This window comes from Pinus tabuliformis, chromosome 4_2 (genome assembly GCF_031772625.1).
Source record: "Pinus tabuliformis cultivar Carrire ecotype Pingquan chromosome 4_2, CPIR1, whole genome shotgun sequence".
NCBI lineage: Eukaryota > Viridiplantae > Streptophyta > Pinopsida > Pinales > Pinaceae > Pinus > Pinus tabuliformis.
This window is the reverse complement of record NC_142304.1, coordinates 560,733,677-560,750,367: the sequence shown is the minus strand read 5'-3', so window position 1 is coordinate 560,750,367 and position 16,691 is coordinate 560,733,677. Positions and strand designations below refer to the sequence as shown.

Genomic DNA, 16,691 nt, shown 5'->3' with positions numbered 1-16,691 from the left:
GACTCTTAATAGTTGTTGTACATCTATATGATTGCATCAGAGCCATATGTACTACGATAGCAAGATCCTTCAAGAAACCCTTTTCTAATATATACATGCTTAGATAAGGAAAGAAAGGAGATTTACTAACCTATACTAAAAATTGTTGCATGGGACTTGGGCTTTAACTCGTACCTAGAAGCCATCTCACCTTCCAAGCTGTTAACCATCCAATAGCTATTCTCACAAGCTATCTCACCTCCTAGTTCTTGAAACAAAGAAACGATACTGCTAACTCTGGGAACGAATAACCAGTACCCACCAATAGCTAATCACTAGAAGAAGAATTGTTACTCTCTATTCTTCCAAGCAAGAAATCTCATGTTATGAAACCAGCTCAAGAAAAGATAGAAAAGATAGATCAACGCCTTAGAATTCAGCCTCTTCGAGGGGGAAACCTCCTTTACATTACATAAATGAAGAATTCTTTGATGATACAAATGAAAAGACCTCCTTTCTATATATAGGAGTCTAAGGGGTCATAACATAATCAGAGCCGACATAACAATAATGATTTAAGGGCACAATAATAACAATAGTGGGCTTCTATGGGGTACAATAGTAACAATATGGGCACTACATGGGTACATCAATATAATAAGTGGGTTATACTAATAACAATAAGGGGTTACACTAGTAGTATAGGGGCCTAACATGCCCCTCTCCTTCAAAAAGCGTTGTCCTCAACACTTGAGTAGTTCTTGATGCTTCTGTATAAAATTCTTGTCCTCCCATGTGGAATATTCAGCGGGTAAGTTCTTCCACTTGATGAGATACTCCGAAATTGATCGATTTTGTAGCTGTCGGGTTCTTGTTTCTGTGACTGCTCCTGGTTCCAATATGATTTTTCTTTCCTCTTCAATTTCTGGCAATATTGTTTGAATTGGGATCTTTTGCAACTTTTGAATAAGTGGCCATACTTCTTCATCCTTCTTCCATTCATCCCTTGCTTCGTTTATCCAATCTAGTTGGATAATATAAATAGCACAAAACAATGCTTCCACATCCTCATCCTTGAAGAGTCTTCCCATTCGGTAAGGTCGCCATTTTTTAAGTGCATGTAGTATTGCCAACATTTCCTTCTCATAAATAGCTTGCTTGAGATGTAGCAGTAAAAATACCCAATCACCTACATCAAAACATTTTTCACTACAATGTTGATATACCTGTTGTTTTGTTTGGTTTTCACCGAAGCGGCGTTATCCTTTAAAAGTTGGAAAGCTTGTTTTTGATGCTCGATGTGATCCTTCACTGCTTGAACCTTTTTCTTCTTGATATGTCCTTCTATCTCTAGAGTTTGAGGAGTGGTAATTTCTTCCAATCCTTTACAAGATATGGTCGGATTCATTTCTTGATGCTCGATGTGATCTTTCACTTCTTGAAAATTTTTCTTCTTTATATGTGCTTCTGTCTTGATAGTTTGAGGAGTGGTAATTTCGAACAATGAATTACAAGATGTGGTTGGATTCATTTCTTCTTTCTCGATGTGATCTTTCACTTCTTGCACCTTTTTCTTCTTGATATGTCCTTCTATCTTGAGAGTTTGAGAAGTGGTAATTCTTGCCAATGCTTTACAAGATATGGTCTGATTCATTTCTTCTTTCTCTGGGGTGAGGTCCTGATGTATATCTTCTTCTTTTGTTGTTTCTTGATCCTTTTCTTCCTCCTCTTCATATTCTATGTAAAATAATTTCTTCTCAACACACTTATGACCTTTAGTGAATTTTCTTTCACAATTGTAACAAAGCCCTTTTTCTCGTTTTTCTTCCAATTGTTGTGGTGTAACCCTTGTAGGTTGTGGAAGGCTAGGAGAAACAACACTTCCATCTTTATAGCTGTGAGGGGTACACTTCGTGGTTTCCATAATTTTTCTTTCCACTATGTCAGAAAGCCCTTTTACTCTTTCCAATTGTTGTGGTGTTGCTCTAAAGAAGGTGCTTCTCTTTGTATCCTCATAATGTGTTATCATTTCATCTGTGAAAATTGACCACATAACAAGTTGTTTACGAGAACAAAGCCCTTTGTACAATAAAAATTGATCTGGTTCTAAATATGAAGATGCAATACAACACATATTTCATTAAAATTGGAAATATTTTATTACAAGGACATCACTAGAATTGAGGTTTTTAGTTATTTTGAAATTCTAGATCCACTATTTACTTCCAGATTTAATGAAATATGTGTTATACATACCTTTTGTAACATTTGTACACCATGTAGATCAAAATATTGCTCCATTTGAAGTATCCAATTTACCGGATCCTTACCATCAAACTTCCTCATCTTGCTTTTTCTTGATTTTAGGAGCTCGAACTTGAAATGACTGTAACTCTGTACTTTGGATCTTTAAGTTCTATAATTGTGACCTGTAGTATCCCTCTGTGTCCTCTTTCCAATGCCACCAGTCTGATCGAAATTTGATTCTCCAAGAAAGAGTTATGCACAATCTCCCAAGATGACCTGATTATAGACTAGTTCAGTAGAGTTGTACGAGGTGCCACGAGTCACTGTTTCAACCTTTGGATCTAAAAAATGCATACAAGAAACTACAATCAGTCCTCTTTCTATAACTTCTTACAAAATTTCAATCTAATCCCTAGAGAGAAAGTTATGACGATTTTCCCCAGGTCACCTGTTTTGAATGTAATTTAGGAGTCTGCAAAAATACCAACTTCCTCAGATCATATCACCGCAAATATCGCGCGAAAAGCTCTGAAATTCGGACCCAAGGTTAAGCGCGATTGCTTCTCAAATGGGTTTTCTTTGCAACTTCTGAAACGTCATAGAAAAATGTTATAGCGAAAATGCCACGATGACCTGTTTGGAGCAGCGAAACCCTAGAATCCAAAGCTCTGATACCAAATGTTATGAAACTAGCTCAAGAAAAGATAGAAAAGATAGATCAACACCTTAGAATTCAGCCTCTTCGAGGGGGAAACCTCCTTTACATTACATAAATGAACAGTTCTTTGATGATACAAATGAAAAGACCTCCTTTCTATATATAGGAGTCTAAGGGGTCATAACATAATCAGAGCCGACATAAGAATAATAATGTAAGGGCACAATAATAACAATAGTGGGCTTCTATGTGGCACAATAGTAACAATATGGGCACTACATGGGTACATCAATATAATAAGTGGGTTATACTAATAACAATAAGGGATGACAATAGTGGTATAGGGGCCTAACATCTCACTGCATACTTAGACTAATTCACTTAACTAAACCATGAGTACCTCCCCAATGGCCAGATAGAACATCAAGGTGAAGTTAGCTAAGAAACTTGAATTGATTGACCACCATTGTTTCTACTGATTAAAAACCTATCAATTCAATAGGCATGTTCGGGAAGGCATGCATAAGCACTGACCAGAAGCCTAAGGAAGGTAAGTTCAATGTTACCATCTGTTCACAAACCTAGCCATCATGCATATATGTATGTTCGGGTTCTTGAAGGCATATTTGTAGAACTGGAGAAAGTGATAGTGCTTGCCTACATGTTCGAGTTCATGTGAACCAACTCTTTCTACTTTGAACCAAGGCTTGACATTTGTCACCTCAGTTGGGAAAAGAGTAGAAAAGAGATAATTATGAAGATTCTCTTTGTTTTGAAAATACAGGGGCTGAAGCAACTGATATCAGTAATAAAGTCCTATCATATCAATATTAAAATCTCCCAAATCAGTGTTATTGGCTAGCTTTAGAGAGGGAATCCTAATGAATATTACATATATAATTACGTAAACAAATATGCATTAAGACATTTCCTCATTTATAGGAATATGAAGCCTTAACAATAAAGGAGTTGTTCGAAACCATTTATATTATTACCATCAAACTGAAAGAAAGGAGAAATTAGAAGGCCTTTTATATTCTTACCATCAAACCAAAAGAAGGAGTAACTCAACTAATTCCCTCATCAGTAAAGGAGTTATTCGATGATTGACCTTATCTATCAATTAGTCATTCTTGGTAAGAGCTGGTGATAACCTTTTTTTTCAAGCGCCATTGGACTGATTTCCTTACAGTCAGGGTGACTATTGCTTTTCTTACAGTTGGATAATTATATCCTTACTATTATGGCTTTCTTTACCATTTATTTCCTTTCTCTCCTAACATCAAGCAAGCAAGATCCTTATAATTAGGATTTTTTATTGGACTGGGTCGGTATTTCGCCAAGAACACCAGTAGGAAGAAATCTACATAAAAGGTATGCTTTTAACACTCGACCAAAGGGAGAGGAAGGATGGCCTGACCAAAGTGAGTGGAAGGATGGCTCGACCAAAGGGAGAGGAAGGATGGCTCGATCAAAGGGAGAGGAACAATGTCACTCGACTGTAAGGGAGAGGAATTTCTTATCATTGGAACATCCCACCCAATCTATCATTACCTTCTCTTCCTGCCCCTTCCATTCCATCAATAGGTTTTCAAACGAAGTGGGTTATGTAAAGAGAGAGTATCTCTGGCGAGAGAGAATTAGGTCCATGTTCAGCATAAGGCCATCTAGCCTCCTTATTCTTTGCTTGTTTTCAAGTCTTTTGGGATAAGGACAAATGAAGAGATGGAACTAAGCCACTCACAGTCTATTCACTTTCACTAAACCCCTTCTCCCTGTCTCTGAGCTATCTGCCCTACCTACCGAGATGAAGCAAAGGAAAGAGCATCCTAGCCATTATTGAGATTCATAGCCTCAACCAGATTAAGTACCAGAGCCCGTAGTTGAACCACTAGCAACAAAGTCAATAGCTTAGCCTATTTTAGAGCCATTACCTCACCCGACAACTATCTTAGTTCGAAAGCCAATTCGAGATCGAGCAACAATTTCACCTTCACAGTATCATGACGAATTGGGCGGAAGCGAACGTTGAAAGATGTAGTGAATAGTTGGGGCCTCTCTATGAAAGTGCATCATGATCAAGAATAAGATTGTTGGGTTGTGTTATATTCTTTCCACGACTAGCCCACGTAGTTAACTGGGGGGTTAGAGGGGGGGCGCCCCCCCCCCTTCATTGCGTCAATAGCGTAGCGGGGGTATTTTTGGACCCTATATTAGGTTGGAAGGACCTACCTATGGTTTTCGCATGACTTTTGGACATGGTTTTGGATGCTATGGTTTTTAGTGCATGGTTTTGGACGCGATGCTTTTTGGTCCATGGTATTGGATGCTTCCACATGTATAAATATGTATTGTAACATTGAAAGGAACATAATGAAAAATCAAGCTGGTAGTCCCGGTTTGGGGATCCAGGGGAAATCTCTCTATATATGTGATTTATGTGTTATGCTCTCGCCTTTGTTTATTTTCTGTTTTAGAATTCATATGTAGGTAATTTTTGTACGGGATTAAAACCTACATTTGGCATGAGAGCTATTTTGGCTTCAAGGGGATGCCTTTATTGCTAACGGGTTTCGCTTGGGTCTATGGTAAAACTTGTTTAGTGGGAGATCTACGGGGTCGATTCTAGTGGAGAAAGAAGATGGCAAGAAGTGGAAAGATAGAGATCGAGAAATTTAATGGTTAGAGTTTTGAGTTATGGAAACTAAAGATGGAGGATCTGTTGGTGGAAAAAGATCAGTGGGTCATGGTAGATCCAGGTACTAAACTAACAGGAGTGTCCGATGAATAATGGAAGAAGTTGGATCAGAAGGCTAAGAGCACAATACGATATTGTGTCTCAGATTCAATATTGTTGAATGTATCACGGAAGCTAAAACGAAGGCCTTGTGGGATAAGTTAGAGACTTTGTAACAATCTAAGTCTCTGGTGAATAAATTTTTCCTATGGAAAAAGTTGTATAACCTGAGGATGAAAGATGGAGACACAGTGACAGAACATCTCAACGCATTTAATACTATGGTAAGTTAGTTATTATCTGTTGATATTAAGATTTTAGATGAAGATAAGTGTGTCAGTTTGTTTTGTTCTCTACCAGATTCATGGGATAGTCTAGTTATTGCAATAGGTAGCAATGCAAATGCCTTGCAGTTTGATGAAATAATCTCATCCTTGATGACGAAGGAGATGAGATGGAAAAATATGGAGAGCCAGAATGGCGATGCCTTGTCTGTACGAGGACGGTCCCATAATAGAAACAAAAATAAGTCATTGAGTGGGAGATATAAATCTAGAGGGAGATATAAATATCTGGGAAAACCTATAAAGGTGGTGTGCTGGAAATGAAAAAAGGAAGGGCATTACAAAAGGGATTATAAATCTAAAGCTCTGACAGAGGAAAGGGATTTGATGACGCTCCTTCTGCAGAGGAAAAAACCACCTCAGATGAAGGTGGGGATGTGTACTTGGCTTCTTCAAGTACACACGTAGATCATGAGGCATTGTTGATTGACTGAGGTACATCCTTTCACTTCACTCCCTATAAAGAGTGGTTCTGCGAGTATGAGAAATATGATGGTGGTGATGTCTTCTTTGGGGATGACAAGAAGGCTAGAATCATTGGTCGTGGAAAAGTAATGTTGAAGTTGCAAGGTGGAAGGGTAACACTTTCTGGTGTTCTGCATATTCATGTGTTGGCCAGAAATCTAATTTCAATAATCAAGGTGGATGATGCGGGTGTAAAAACAGTGTTCGAGAAGGATACCTGCAAAATGGTTCAGGGAGCACTGGTATTAATACAACGAGTTCAGATTGGAACTCTATAGAAGCTACAAGTTAGCACTGTTATTGATGGGTGCAATAGTTCTATGGTTCCTGAAAGTGGAGTAGAGAATCTAGTGGTCTCTGGAGAGAAGACCATGCTATGACATCAAAGGCTTGGAAATATTGGAGAGGAGGGCCTTCGAATACTTCATGGTAAAGGTTTGGTAGAAGGTATGAGTAATATTTATCTAGATTTTGATTTCTATGAAAATTGTGTATATGGGAAGCAAAATTGGGTGAGTTTCCCCTCTGGTGGTAAGAGGGCGAAACATATATTAGAAATTGTGCACAGTGATGTGTTTGGACCTGTGAAGGTTCCATCAGTGGGTAAGTCTATGTACTATGTATCATTTATATATGACTTCTCAAGGAATAAATGGATGTACTTCCTTAAGAAGAAATATGAAATCTTTGATAGGTTTAAAGAATTTAAGGCTCTGGTGGAAAACCATAGATAGAAGAAGATAAAGGTGTTAAGGACAGATAATGGTAGAGAGTTTTGCAGTAAGGAATTTGAAGAATTCTATAAGAAGTGTGGTATGGCACGGAAGAAGGCTACTCCATACATGCCTGAGCAAAATGGAGTTGCAGAAAGAATGAACAAAACGTTGATGGAAAGGGCACGAAGCATGCTTAGTGGTGCCAGGTTAGGACAAGAATTCTAGGCAGAGGCGATGAAGATAGCATGTTACTTGTTCAACAAATCACCTTCATCAGCGTTGGAGAATAAGAATCCACAAGATGTATGGACTAGTAAGAAACCCTCTCTTTCACATATGAGGGTATTTGGATGTGATGCATATGCCCATGTTCCAAAGGAGAAAAGAAACAAGTTGGATAGTAAATCTAAAAGGCGCATCTTTATTGGGTATAACGATGGTTTAAAGGGTTATAAGCTTTGGAACCCATTAACAGGGAAGGTTGTGTATAGCTGAGATGCGGTGTTCAGAGAGGTGAAATATGTTATTAAACATGAAGTCCAACCAGAGGAACTTGAGAAGATAGAGTTTGAGCTTATGTAGGAAGAATCATACTCTACAACAGAGGAGGAATCAGAAGATGAAGAGCCACAAACCCTAGGTGTGAGAAGATGAGTTTGAGAAAGAAGACAGCTGGAAAGGTATAGTCCATCCACTTCCTATTCAAATTTTTCTATATTTGTTACTAATGATGATAATAGAACTCTAAAGGAAGCAATAGATTGAGAGGATGGAAAACTCTGGGAAGAGGACATGGTTGATGAAATGTCATCTTTGCACAAAAATGAGGCTTGGGATCTGGTGGAGTTGTCGGCTGGAAGGAAACCCATTGGTAGCAAATGGGTGTTCAAAAAGAAGACAAATGCAGAAGGAAAGGTGGAGAAATACACAACTCGTTTGGTAGAAAAAGGTTATTCCCATGTGTTGGGAATTGATTTTGGTGATATTTTTTCTCCTGTTTCCAAGATAGCTTCTATTAGATTACTTTTATCCATTATTGCTGCTTTTGATTTTGAGGTAGAACAGATGGATGTGGAGACAAAGTTTCTTCATGGCAATATGGAAGAGGAGTTCTACATGAAGCAACCTGAAGGTTTTGCAGTGAAGGGTAAGAAAGAAATGGCATGCAAGTTAAAAAAGTCTTTGTATGGGTTAAAACAGTCACCAAGGATGTGGTATCAAAATTTTGATACATTTATACAGGGACTTGGCTTCACCAGAAGCAAAGTAGATCACTGTGTGTATTTTAAATTAATTGGTGATTGTGTTATTTATCTGGTCTTTTATGTGGATTATATGTTTCTGGTTGGAAATTACAAAGTAATTATCCAGGATTTGAAGACCCAATTGTCTTCCAAATTCGACATGAAAGATCTTGGTGCTACAAACTATATATTGGACATGGAAATTAAAAGAGACCGGGCAAAGAGGAAGCTCTGGTTAAACCAGAGGAAGTATGTTGAGACAATAATGCAGAGGTTTAATATGAAGGATAGTAAACCAGTGAAGGTTCCCATTCCTGTAGGTGTGAGGTTATCTATTGAATAGTGTCCCAAGACACAAGAAGAGGAAGACGACATGTCCCAAGTTCCATATGCAAGTGTAGTCGATATCCTGATGTATGCAATGCTCTATACTAGACCAGACATTGAATATGCAGTGGGAGTATTAAGTAGGTTTATGTCAAAACCAGGGAAGGAGAACTGGACAACAATGAACCGAGCTTTCAGGTATTTGCATGGCACTAGTGATTATGTTTTGTGCTACCAAGTAAGATGAGGATTGGACAGAGTGTTGGATATTTGTGGCTTTTTTGATGTAGACTAGGCTGGAGATCTAGATCAGAGAAAATCTACAGGTCGGTGTGTGTTTAAACTATTTGGAGGTGCAGTCACTTGGATGAGTAAGAAACAATCTATAGTTGGACTATCAACTACAGAGGTAGAATACATGGCAGCCACTCATGCAAACAAGGAAGCAATTTGGTTGTAGAGATTGTGTTCGAGTATGGGGTTAGTACATGGAGCTATAAGGATAGACTGTGATAGCCAAAGTGCAATTTTCTTGGCAAATAACCGTGCATATCATTCAAAGACAAAGCAAATTGATGTTCAGTATCACTTTGTGAGGAATATGATAGAAGACAAAAAGGTGTTGCTCGTAAAGGTGGACACTTTGAAGAATATTGCAGACGCATTGATAAATCTGTGAGCTCTGAGAATTTCTCTTGGTGTAGAGAAACAATGGTTATTGCAGGGTTGGATAAATGACTAAGCTGTCTTGTGGCCCGCTATGGAAAGAAAACAACAAGTGGGAGAATTTTGGGTTGTGTTATATTCTTTCCAAGATTAGTCCACGTAGTTAACCAGGGGGTTAGAAGGGGGTGGAGCCCCCCCTTTCATTGTGTCGATTGTGTATCGAGGGGGTCACAAGGGGTTTGATGGGTGTGGGTAGCCCCCCTCTATGGGGTCTGGGGTAGCACCTAAGAAAATTTTGTTTCTGGACCCTATATTAGGTTGGGCGGACCTACCTATGGTTTTGTGCATGATTTTTGCACATGGTTTTGGACGCAATGGTTTTCGGTCCATGGTTTTGGACGTGATGGTTTTTGGTCAATGGTATTGGATGCTTCGGTATGTATAAATATGTATTGTAACATTCAAAGGAACATAATGAAAAATCAATATGGTAGTCCCGGTTTTGGGATCCAGGGGAAAATCTCTTTGTATATGTGTTTTATGTGTTATGATCTCACCTTTTTTTATTTTTTGTTTTAGAATTCGTATGCAGGTAATTTCTGTATGGGGTTAAAACCTACAAAGGTCCATTCAATGCAGATCCCAATGTGGATTTAGTTGACTATGTAACAATCACGTTCCTTTTAGTAATGGATTTATATTCATAGACTTTTTCTATTGAATTAGTGCAAAGTATATATAGTGACCCAACATCTTTGCCATATAGACATCTATAACTTAACCATGAGATGCAAAGGAATCTAAAGGATGGGTACCATCACTAGTATAAGAGTGCAACATCAATATAAATGGTTTCAACATTAGAGTAAAAAATGACAAAGGCACCATAAACCATAGGAGGAGAGGTGGGAGCAGAGGTAGTTAGATAGCCTATTTCTCCACCAATATCTCTTATACCTTGGTCAACATAGGCAAAGGTGGCCACCACAATAGATCGAGATCCAGATTGAATTGCAGATTTGTGTCCAATTCCTAATCCAATTCCAACTATAGTTCTAGAAGAAGATGGATATCGAGGTTGTTCCCCATATCCTGTAGGGATTCCCCAGCTTCCCTTCACTCGAGTCCATATGCTGCAGTAGAACCTTCAGTTGCATATCCAATATTAGACATAGATTAAGTATAGTTGGCCTCTTTACGTCATAATAAGTCCATGCCTCCAACACTCCTTTCATTTTCAGAGCCATCCAGAAAATGGGCACAGTTTTCTTGGTTAAAGGAGCAAATTTATAACCATATTGAATAGATCCATTAATTAATTAATGAGGGTAGATTCCTCTGTGACCACTACCTCCATCTCTTCTCTTGCTGTTGGCTAAACAACTGATGTCACAAGCTATGTTCCCACCCTTTCTTCTAATAATGGTGATAAACTTGGATCTTCTAAATCTACATCTCGAGAATTGACTCCAACAGGCTCTGTATCTCCATCCATCTGGCGAACCCCTATGACGATGCCTTCGCTCACTTTGCTGGGTCAATGGGTTATACTGCTGGGTCAATAAGTGGGACCGAATCTACATCCAAGTATTCATAATCGTTCAAGACTGGTTATCCGGATTTTTGCTTTATAACTGAAATAGGCGGCTCCGCTGGTCTCGATCTTGACCTAATTAGGTAACCTAGCGAAGAGATGCTGCGGGCTTCACTAGTGAAACCTCTGTTTCCCAGCCAGAGGAAATATAGGTCGCAGCTAGAGAGGCGGGATATGATCCAATTTAAGATTTGACGATTTAGCTTGTTGACTAATAACCTAGGAGCATAGCCCATTCCAGTTCCCTTAGCCCTGTTCCCAATCCATTACCAAAAAGAAATAGTTCTAAAGCGAGTTATATATCTAGTAGAAGATCTAGTCCCGAAGCCCGCTCGATAGGCAGTTGATCCCATTAACCCTGAGTCAGCTCCATATCCATATGAAATTATACTTGTTGATTATTCATTTCAATCGAGAGAGCCATCAAGCAACTTTACATATCTCACACAGAATGCGCACAGATCTAAACCACGGCACATTACTAGCTCTATTGGGTCACTTGATTGACATATTTTTTTCTAGTTCATTACACCGATAGGCTTTCCTCCTATTGGAGTTGGGAATTTTAATGTTTTTACTAATCAAAAAAATTGATTGGACAATTTGAATTTAATGATGCCAATATATTCTCGTCATTGCGACAATATCAATGGATTGAATTCACACCACTATCTTCCATGCATATCTAAATCACATGATTAAACCTTGTTTAAATTAATGTCTTACAAAGCTCCATTAAAAAATTACCATGCCATTTGTTAATTGACACCTATGAGGATTAACCATAATGAGAAGACTACAAAATGTAACACACACCTTTCACATACACTTGGCATAGTAGTGGAAAGGTGTATTTCTAAATAAGATGATCATCCATTTCAAACCATTGTTAACCTGTGTCCAATTCTAAATAATAGGTGTGGGTAAGTTAAAAACTAACTTAGGAAGATAAAGGGTGTTTCCTCTTAACAATATGCTTAACACTTCTTTAAATTTCCTTGTAAAATAACCTATTATAAATTTAGTTAGAAAGGGGAAATTTTCCTTAATCTCTTTCTTGTTAAGCTAGAAAGCATATGTTATCATTTAATCTTTAATTTTTTCCCTAGAAATAAATTTTGCGAATGTAACTATATTCACATTCTTTTAGGATGAAAATTTACAATGCCAATTAATTTGTTTTTCTAAGAAGGATTATTTCCACTATGCATAATATTTTTGGCATTCACTCATTTTATGAATCTCCTCATTTTAATTGACATTTAACAATTTATTTTTTGTTGGTTTATATTTTTCATTGTACCAACTATTACAAGCTATCTTATTGTATATTTTTGTACCTATCTTGAAAGCATTATTTCTTTATCCATATTAACAGATTTCATAAAATTGCATATATTTACACATAGGTAAATTTCACTATTTTCCCATAATTTACTTTATAATAAAATGATTTGGAGCATAAAAATTATGTAATTATAAAGTTACTTCAAATATAATATAAAATATAATTAGATATTGAGATAAACTAATGATGAAATATTGTGAATACTTAGATATTGATATATAATGAGATGTCAATATATAATAATTTAATGATTATGAAGTTTTTAAGTTGTTAGAAAATTTAATTTAAAGGACAAATTAATTTTTAAAATAAATTTTTGAGTTTATAGATGAACTAATATATTAATAAATAATGATAAATATTTTGCTTTCCTTCTCTATTTGATTATGGAATTAATAATTAGTTTGCTAATTAATTGATTTTCTTTAGATATTCCCCTCTGATGTAATTAGTCTACAATGTGCTATTGGAAAAGCTTGATAGAAGATTCTCTGTCATTTTTGAATTTTCCATTTTAAAATTCAAAACTCCTTTATATGCTTAGATTAAATAATTCATTTTTTTCTTTACTTCTCTTACTTCCACTTAATATATATCACTTTTTTTTCTTTTATTCTACTTCTATATCTATATATGTATATAATTTTTGGTTGATTAAAATAAAATTTAAATAAACCTTAATTAAAATAATTTTAATATTTATTTTCAAAAAACTGTTTTTATGAAATTTTTTTCCTTTTCTTTAAATTGACTTTTTATTTGGAGAATCAAAATATATTTTTAAATTGACTATTTTTAAAAAAAAATCAACTTGGTCAGTTTATGTAAACCTAAATAATAATAATTAATATCTACTAAAACAAATATAATTTATTAAAAATTAAGAACATAAAAAAATAAATTAAAAATCTTTAATATTTTACTTCTAGTTATAACTTTCAATACCTTTTATTTTCACTTTTAAATTGATGCGCAAAAAACACCATAAACTTTTAATGTGTAAAAGCACGATAAACTATTTTCTGAAGATCTGATTTTATATACAAACCTAGGGTTGGAGTGTTTACTTTGGAAAATGAAACAACAACTTTGTTTATTTTATAATTTAATTATAATTATAACGCTTTAAATCGAACGGACCTTTGTAGTTTGAAATGTTGTGAATTCCATATACTGAAGCATGGAATTGGATTAAACGTTGTGACTATTTATAGTTGTGTTTCTTCCTGATCGATGCAACTCCTGGTTCGACCTCCTCTCACAAGGTTTAATCAATCTTAACTAAACCCTTTTTTATATATCCCCTACACAGTCGCACGTATGCCCTCCCCTTCCTTCACGAGACGATGGGGGGCGCGGATTTAACCTACGGATTTCGCGAAAAAAATTCCAGGCGGCCCGATATGCACCGATGGCTTACACTATATAACTCGGTGACAGACTTGGATGAGTTTTAATCCAATTACCCTACGTTCATCCCCAATCCATGATTTTTTTTCCATTCTTTTTTCAAACGACTCTACCAAACACCGTACGGTGATTTGGTCCCTCGCAGATTAAACATTCATGTAATTCACTTCACTTTATTCACGTGTATGATAATTGTTTTTATTTTCTGATACTCCAGTTGATTTGCTTTAGAACCTTAACGAAATTTCTAGAAATGAGAACCTGAGCACCTTAACAAATTGTTTGGAGTTGAGAACCTGAGAACCATGGCGAATTGTCTGAAATTGAAAAGTAGGTGGGATTTTTTTATTTTTTATTTTTTATTTTTTTGTTTTGTTTTGTGTGGGGTGATTTTAGTTTTGTTTTTGCAATGGTATGATATTTTTGTTGTTCCTTCCGGTATGAATTGCACATTTTATATATATATATATATTTTTTAATTTAGAGTAAGATTTAAAAAAAACAAAGGTTAATATTAATGGTGTGTATATTTTTAATTATTTAAAAAATTTCAGTGATAAGAGGGATAATGTTTATTTTATTAATTATTTAAAAATTTTGAGTAATAAGATGGATAGAGATAATGATAGCTATAGTGAGTAAAGATTTTCCTACCATTTTAAAATGATTTGGATTTAATCATGTCTAAATAAGATGATCATCAGTTTCAAACCATTAGTGACTTCTCATTGGAAATAACATTTGTGGTAGTTTCATTGAATTGTACATCAATTTCATCCTTTAGTGATGTTAATAATAACTCCAAAAAACAATTGTCTCTATAACTCCAAAAAATAGGCAATTTCACCTTTCCATAAAAAAAAGGTTGTCCATTAATTTCATCATTCTAGCAAGTGTTACAGCAATTGGCAATGGAAATAATAACTCCAAAAAACAAGTGTCCATCAATATCACCACTCATGCTCTTAACAATAACTCAGCCACTCCATCTCTGATTGTAAAGTGGAGGAATAATAGAATAACTCTCCCACTCCATCTCCAATTGTATCCAATTGTCAAGTTGAGGAAATGCGAATCCATCTTGACTGTTTATTAAATATTTATTGTACTTATTATTAATTACCATTTCATATATTATAATCAAAGGTTAAGTGGATGCATGCATTTATTTCTTAGCTCTTGTGTTGTTGGAATTGCTGAAGGATTTCTGACTATTTGCTAGAATGATTACTCCAAATATTTGAAGGGGCTTCTCTAGTCTTCTATCTACTAAGAAAAGTGCAAAATCTTTGGTAGCCTTCCTTTTCTCTATCTAGTGTTTTTCAAGGTTTCCTTCAAGATGCATTGGAGGAACCCTTTTGGTTGAAAATGGTAATAGTAGCAGCAAGAATTAAAATTCCTTTATCATGAGCTACAAGAGTAAATGGTACAAGTAGATGGTGATAGAAAGATATGGAGAATAACCTTAGTTTTCTTTTAGAGTAATTTTATTGAGAAAAAATTAATGAATAATTTCAAACCCTAATGAATAATCATATTCAAATTCTCAAATACTTAGAATCTTTTTTCTGGTTAAATCTCAAATAAAAAAAAATATTTGAATTCAAACCATTTTTGAGTTCCAAACCCATGAGGAGTGCCACTGCATCTGTACATAGAGTTGATATTGAAGTGCATACCTTACCACAATTAAAATGTTTTCTGCAGAAAAAATGAATAGATAGCATATACTAGAATTATAAAGTAAATCGCTTAATTCTATGGCTGTGAAGGAAAACCAACCAAATGGTAATAATCCAGCGATGCAAGTTCTCTTGTAGTATTGGTATTCTAGTAACAAGAATAATTCATCCACATCCATTAAGAAATATCTTCCAGGACTTACCATTTCTTCACCCAATCCTAAATAAACCCTAAACATCCACGAAGAAATATCTTCGCGAATTTAACATAGGCTAGCAAATTCCATATAGGACACTATTATAACTTAACCAGTAATCCCACTTAGTCTCCTGTATTTATAGTTTGCTCCCAGTTTGGAAATTTGAATTATTTGGAGCTCGAGCCAAAGCCGAGCCCTCCAAAAATTCTCGAAGGCCAAGGCGTAGCCCAAGCCAACGAGGGGGGCTCAACCAACCATTGACGCTCCTCGGTTTTACCTCACTAGCTCCATCATTGCCCCAAGCGCAAAGATGGCACTTATCATTTGTTTCTGTTCTTTGTATTTCTTTTTCTGAATTGTGAGATGTGTGAATGTTAAATTATTTGGATGATTATAATGTTTAAAGAACATCTCCATATGCCTTTTTGAATGATATGTGAATAATTAATTAATAATATATATGAAAACTTTATTGGTTTATATTAAATGGTAATTCCTTAGTATTTTAAAAATTATGGTTATGAGTTTAATGTTAAAAACAAGATTTTGTTGAGTTGAATAAAATGAAGATGACTTTTATGTATTGAAACATTTTAGTGGTTAATTGGTACCATTTAATCAAATAGGTAAAGAATATCACGTGAATTGGAATAATTAGGTTATAATGCTCAAGCTTTATAGAAGATGTTAGCATTAAAGAAGATGTTTCTCACTTTCACTACACTATGAGTAATGGTCATTTGAGTTGGGAGATATTAAAAGACAAACTAATTTCTCAACAATATTTTAATAAATTCATGTTACTTGTAAACATTTAGTGACAAAACTTTGATACATTAGGTTTGAATTGACATTAAATACCTCTCCAACTAAAATTCATTTAATACCCATGTGATTGTTAGATCATTATTCTCTAATTAAATTTAATATAATTATATTCATGTGTTGTTACATTTTCTATTGTTCATAATTTGGCAAAATTGTTTGGAATTACAAGTAAATTTGAGTAAACAGTATAAATTAAGATTGAGTCAACAAAAAACTGTCAAATTCAAACCAAAAATCCCTGAACAT

General features: G+C 35.4%; 1 pseudogene; it reads right to left on the bottom strand.

Moving 5' to 3' along the window:
* Positions 1–15,793: 15,793 nt before the first annotated feature.
* On the bottom strand, positions 15,794–15,929 carry LOC149170499 (U4 spliceosomal RNA; annotated as a pseudogene).
* Between the last annotated feature and the right edge of the window lie 762 nt (positions 15,930–16,691).